General features: G+C 43.2%; 1 long non-coding RNA gene across 1 annotated transcript; it reads right to left on the reverse strand.

The window, feature by feature from the left end:
- Positions 1 to 6764, reverse strand: LOC131810203 (uncharacterized). Its single transcript, XR_009345468.1, has 3 exons — positions 6345 to 6764; positions 2416 to 2670; positions 1 to 1944 (listed from the first exon to the last, which is right to left on the reverse strand). It is a non-coding gene; the product is annotated as an uncharacterized LOC131810203 (long non-coding RNA).
- Positions 6765 to 7007: the final 243 nt, after the last annotated feature.

The following is a 7007-nucleotide window of genomic DNA, read 5'->3' on the forward strand; positions in this document are numbered from 1 at the left end:
TGAGGGGGAGAGACCACGAGTGGGGCAGTGACAGAGGGAGAAGTAGGGAGTCAGATGCAAGACTCAATCCCAAGACCCCATGATCATGACCCAAGCTGACTGCAGATGCTTAACCGACTGAGCCACCCAGGCACCCAAGAAACAGTATTTTTTAATATATATATTTTATTTATTTATTTGACAGACAGAGATCACAAGTAGGCAGAGAGGCAGGCAGAGAGAGGGGAGGAAGCAGGCTCTCCGAGGAGCAGAGGGCCCAATGCGTGGCTCGATCCCAGGACCCTGGGATCATGACCTGAGCTGAAGGCAGAGGCTTTAACCCACTGAGCCACCCAGGTGCCCCAAGAAACAGTATTTTTAAGTGTTGTGGAAAGAGCTCATAGGCAAAGAGAGTCCAACTCCCAGAAGTAAAGCCCTGAGGCCAAGGGAAGGACAGGTGAGTTGCAGAGACCCCCTGTCACATACAGTGGCAGGGTTGCGGGGGGTGGGGCGGGGGTGCTGTTGGCAGGAGAAGGGAGACTCCTGCCCGTCTAAATGGAAGGAGAGATTAGGGAGGAGCAGGCACAGTCTGTTTCTCTATAATTTGATTGTGAGAAGCCGGGAAGTCCTCACCTGGCAGAGGACAAGCTTATCTGGGAACATAAACTGGAAACATTTTGAGGGCAGTCTGGCCACATAAAGCAAAGGGTTTAAAAATGTGCCTACAAACTGACCTAGAAATTCAGTGAGTGGATCCCAAGGAAATAATTAGAGGTGTGCACCAAGATCTAGTAATAGAGACTAGACAAGTTGTTTATGTTTACGTGTTGTTTATGACTTAAAAAGTGCAGAAAACCACCTCAACATTCAGACAGGGAGGAACATTTAAACATGCTAGTATACATTCTTCTTCTTTTTTTTTTTTTTTTTTTTTTTTTTGATATAATACACAGGGTAGTAGGACCCAGAGAGTGTCGGCAGCCATTAACTATACAAATATGCCTATTAAGATAGAATGATGGGACAGTATAGACTTCTACAGAAGGAGATGAGGAGCAGGAAATTACACAAAGAATAATTATGCTTTTAAAAAGGCAGTAGATATACAAAAAGAAGAAAGAGAGCTCACGTGTGTGGGAAGCAAAGGTTAGCTGTGGTTCTCTCTGTACTGTAGGATTTAGGGAGCTAATTATTTTCTTTCCGCTCACCTCTAGTTTCTAATTTTTCCACATTATTTAAGCAACATGGGGTGGGGGGCAATAAAAAAAAATTTTTTAAGGCAACACCCAGATTTCTTTTCCAGGGCTATTTCTACAAAGACACCAATTTTTTATTACTGAAGAGTTGTTGTCTAAATGATGCTGGCTCATGGCAAATAATAAAGAAGATGGGAACGTGCGTCCTGCAGACCGAGATGCCCATGCAGCATCCCTGGAGCCTAGGGCAGCATTTTGCAGACAGTAGGCCCACAAATATATGCTAAAAAAGAATGATAGAATACGGTGCTAGGGGCAGAAAAGGTTGTTAGAAAATCACCGTCAGGCCAGCCCTCCATGTGAGGGGTAAACTCATGCCTTAGTAAATAACAAATGACCACATGCCACCCATCCCTGATGTGGCTCCAGAGTTGTCAACATCTAGAATATTCTGTCTGTCAAGGCTGTGAGCCTGTGAGAATGTGGATTCCAATTCCCGCCCACTGCTCAGACTGCTGCTGATCAAACTGGATTCCAGCCCCCATCCAAGGCGAGGCATTTGCTTTCCCGAAAGCCTCTGAGTCCAAAAGGCTTTGGTATTGATGATGTAGCTTCCTCAGAAACGCACCATCTTCTTTTCAGGCACGTTGTCATTACCACTCTATCCTGAAGGCATTACTGAGATGTCATGAAAAAACAGCCTTTTAAATTCATGTTATGGGCTGGTCTGGCGATTTAATCTCGCTCTTCAATGTAAATGTTTCGGATGCTATGGAGGGGAAGAGAATGGAAGAATATTATTGAAATAGGGGATGAGTCTAATGTCTTTTATCTGCCAGAGACAAGCCAAGACTGGAGATATTTATTGGTTCAGTACTTCAGCAACATGGTATTAATTGTCTTTGAGTGTTTTGATAGGTAGTTAGCGTGAGGGTATTAATGAAAACAGCCCCACTTCATTTTAAAATTAACTGCTTGGCCATTGAGCAATAGGAGCTGATAAATGATGGCAATAAATTTGTGATGGAGATTTATGTGCTCGTAACTCAGAGCCGGGCTGTGGGCATGCTCAGATGGGGTGGGGAGATAAGAAATACCAAAAAGTAGCTTTATGCAAAAGAGCATTTCCCCCAAATCCCTGCTGAACCAGCCTTGTCTTTCTGGGATGCCCCAGGTCGGTGCACACCTGGCCTCCCCGGTGCTGGGGGCAGGGGGGTTCCGGCCGGTCCTGCCTCCTTACCTGTGAGGGGGCGTGAGCATCTGGGCGTCCTTCGGGATGACTCCGCCCACTTTGTTTGGTCAGCTGGGGAAGAGCCGTCCTTCACGCGCGTGGGCTTCTGGAAAGCAGCTCCTCCCAGGCCTTCTTGGCTGACACTGGTACTTCCTCGGAGCTGCTCCCTTGCTAAGACAATGGAAAAAGTCCACCCAGATGGACACAGCAAGGAAGGGAGGAGATGGCTCTTGGTTGGCTGTTGTCAGGCTCTGGGCAGGGTGCCTAATTTACATAATTCCTGTTAATCTCTACAACCATCTTGAGAGGTAGTTCTAATTAACCTGTTACAACGAACTCGGTTTTGGAAAGGAGAAAGCTGAAACTCATAAACCTAAATGACTTGCCCTGGGGCCCATGCATCAGGCTTCTGGAGAGACCATATGACAGGGAGAATGTGGGTGTTAGAATCACAGAGCGAGAGTTCGAATCCCAGGTAAGCCACTCACTAGCTGGGTAATTAAAAAAAAAAAAAATTAACTTTTCTACGCCCACCATTTCTTTGTCTTTGATTTTGTCTTTTGTCTGTCACCAAAGATGAAAGCACAGGGATGCTGGGGTTCTCAGGCACGTGAAATTACATAATGAAAGCCAACTGGGCTGGTTCCTCAGATTCTGGAGCTCCCGTAACTGACCCATAGGAACTTGGGATCCTGGAGAGACACAGAGGCCAAGGCAGGGTCCCAATCCAGAGGCTTTAAGGGGGTAAACAGGGAACTGAGGGTAGGGCCCACTCAGGAGCCCTGTGGGGACTCGGATTCGTCCAGGAGCGAAGCCAGAGCAACTGTTGCTGCTGCAGAAAAGTGACAGCAAGGTCAGCCACCAGGCGTCCTTGAAGGTGGACTAGGATGCCCCTGCCATATGCGAATGTTAGAAAAGCCCCCCTCCCAACACACACACACAAATTAAGAATCAGGCAAGTAAGGATGGTTCCTGGGATTAAACTACATACAACAACAACAGCCCTAACTGAAACCTGAGCGAGTTCAAAGGTCTGACAAATACACGTCTGAAACCTAATACTCTCAGAGAGGAAGAGCCTGTGGAAGGAAGATAAAGGGTGATAGAAAGGCAAAGTGGGTGACCATGGGATATCCCAAATTGAGTTTCCTGGGGGTGAGCAGGCCACCGTCAGCCACATGAGGCTGCCGTAGGACATCATGAGCAGAAGTCACTCTCGCTGGACATTTTCTAAAACAGAAGTCATCCTGTCTCAGGAAGATGGGTGGAGACCGTGACAAAGTTCTAGGAGAGGAAGTTCCTTTCCAGGCAGTAGAATGGACAGGGCTCTAAGTGGTGCGGAAGCTCCTGGCAGTAGAGGGGGAGCACCGGCGACCATTTGGAGACCTGATGCGATTTAGCAGTAAGAGAATGTGGGCTGGCTGGAGGTCACTGATGCAGCACCCACTCGACCAACTATTTAGGATTCAGCATAGCCAATGTGGAATTGGAAGATGGGGGTACCGAGGGGGGGGGGAATAAAGATTCCTGCCCTCAATAAGTCCCATGGGGAAGATAGTGAATAGGCCTTTGCGACACAACATAATTAGTTTCTGTTCCCAGAACAACCTTGAGGAGAGCCTCCTGATTCGCGAGGAAAAGCTTCAGGGAGAAAAGGTCCCTGGGAAAGGTTCCACAGAGAAGCTTCCCTGAGCAATAAGTCTGTCCTGCTTAAAATCTTGTTCCATTTAGCCGTGTGGCATTTACAATGAACCACCTTCACGATTTACCTCCTACCCCCAAATCCCCAGGCTCGTTCCTCGTCACTCCCTGCCTCACGCCTTTGGCTACAGCAACATTAGCTGCTATGTCGCCTACACACTCGTGCTACTTGCCAGCTTTGGCTTTAGACTCTACACCTCTCTCTGCCTGAAATCCCCCATCATCCCTTAGGGGGTGGCCAAGCCTTCAGGAGTCTTTTAACAATTCTGCTTCCCCATCTGGTCTTAGATGTCCCTAATGAACACCCCTGTGTGTATCGCCATCACTGTGCTTATGGTCTTGTATTAGATTTAACTATGTGTCTTGTCCTCACTAGACAGTGCGCTAGCTGATGTCAGGAACTATGTATTCTTTCTTATAGTCAAAACACCCAGCACTTAGCTACTACTTGGTAAATACTTGTATTGTGTTGTATTGCACTTTAATTCCAGTATGGTTAGCATACAGGGTTCTATTAGTTTCAGGCGTACAATAAAGAGACTCAACACTTCCATACATCACCTGGTGCCCATCAAAACAAGTGCCCTCCTTAATCCCCATCCCCTCTTTAACCCATCCCCTACCCCCTCCCCTCTGACAACCTTGAGTTAAAAATGAGTCTATTTCTTGGTTTGTCTCTCTCTCTCTTTTTCTTCCTTTGCTAATTTGTTTTGTTACTAATTCTGCATATGAATGAAATCATATGGTATTTTCCTTTCTCCGTCTGGCTTATTTCACTTAGCATTATACTCTCTAGCTCCACTCATGTCATTGCAAATGGCAAGATTTCATTCTTTTATATGTTTGAGTAGTATTCCCTGTGTTTGGGGGGGGGGGGTACCACATCTTCTTATCCACACACTTGGGTTGCTTCTATAATTTGGTTATTGTAATAAATACTTTTGGTATTGATTAGTTACTGAAGGTAGACTGACACATTTAAATTAAATACTTCTTTTCTCCTTACAGTTCTCAGATCCACATAGGACTCCTAGTTAAATTGGAATTTGAATTTAATTTTGAGTCTCAGTTAAGCAACAAAAATTTTTTATAAGTATATCCCAATGTTACATGCTACATACTTATACTAACTAACATGTGTCCTAATATTTCATGGGACATACACAAAAAACTTATTCATTATTTATCTGAAATTCAAATTTAACTGAGTGCCCTATATTTTTATTTGCTAAATCAGGTAGCCCTATTTCTTCTGTTAAACTTATAAATACTTAAAAGCACAAAGGATGTGAGCAAGAGCCTGTTCATGATGCTGATGGAAAAAAAAATGTTCAATCTGGTAAGCAATTTAGCAAATATTTTCAAATATAATTGGATAATTGTATGAAGATAATAGGAATTAATTCTGGCATTTGCAATGACTTAAAGTTAGAAACAATTTAAATGTACATCATTAAGGGGATTGGTTAAATGAAATAGAATTTTTTATATTATTATTTTTTTAAGTAGGCTGTATGCCCAACTATGGGGCTCAGACTCATGACCCCCAAGATCAAGAGTCAAATGCTCTATCAACTGAGCCAGTCAGGCACCCTATGAAACAGGATTTTATATGCAATACAACATTGAGATTAAGAGCATAAGATCTAGAGTCAGAATACCTGGATTCAAATCCTGACTGCATAGAATACTGGTTCTAAAATGCTAAGAAAGGCTGCTTAATTTTTCCATGCCTCAGTGTATACATTTGTAAATAGGAATAATACAAATGTCTACCTCATCAGTTTGGAAAGCTAAATGATTAATATATGTTCTGCCCTTGCAATAAGGCCTGATAGACCACAATGTTCAGATAAAGATAGCCATTACTATTATGATCATCATCATTCCTGTTGTAGAACACTATGGTACCTTTAAAAAAGACTTTATAGGTTTTATTTATTGACATGAGGTGTTCCCATTTTGCAAGTGAGGAAATGCAATCAAGACAGCATATGTAAAGCATCCATTTAGCAAATAATTTTTGAGCACCATCCCTGTTGGACCCACCATTGGAAGTTAGCAGCAGCAGACACAGCAAAGAACAAAGCAGAAATGTATAAAACCAAAGTTTTGTGAACAGACATTACAGATAATGTATATAAATTTAAAGAAAATTAACATTCGGATGAGAGCAAGAGAGGAAAATATACAACAGCATGTAATAGGAAAGACCTAATAAGAAAGGGCTATTTTACCTGAAATCGGAAGAATGAGTGAAGTTGGCCAGGACAGGGCTGGAAGAAGAATATTTTAAGCAAAAGAAACGATGTGTGCGAAAGCTGTGAGGAAAGGAAAATCAGACAAGTTTAAGGAACTGGAACAAGTCCAGTGTGGTTGGAGCCCAGCAGGACAATAGAGCAGAATGAAACTGGAGAAGAAGTAGGAGTTGGTTCCTGTTGAGCTTTGTAAAATATCAACAGTCAAATTAGGTAGGGTTGAGTCGTTGGGTCTATATCCTTAGGTCCTCCAATACAATCTCATCATCCAGACTGTTGCTTTTCTTGCTCAAGGTCCTGAGTCTTGAAAAAGAACAAAGTTGGAAGATTGATGCTACCCGAATTCAAGACGCAACTATAAAGCCACAGTGACCAAGGCAGTGCGGTATTGGCACAAGAGTAGGCAAAAAGATAAATGAAATAGAACAGAGAGCCCAGAAATAAACTCATGTAAATATAGGCAACTGACCTTTGACAAAGGAACAAAGGCAAAACAAGGGAGCAAAAATAGCCTTCTCAACAAATATTGCTGGAAAACTGGATGTCTACACACAAAAAAAAGATGAATCTCTACACAGACCTTCACAAAAATTAACTCAAAGTGAATCATAAACTTAAATGTAAAATGCAAAACTATAAAAT

The sequence above is a fragment of the Mustela lutreola genome, chromosome 10, assembly GCF_030435805.1.
Source record: "Mustela lutreola isolate mMusLut2 chromosome 10, mMusLut2.pri, whole genome shotgun sequence".
Classification (NCBI taxonomy): Eukaryota; Metazoa; Chordata; class Mammalia; order Carnivora; family Mustelidae; genus Mustela; species Mustela lutreola.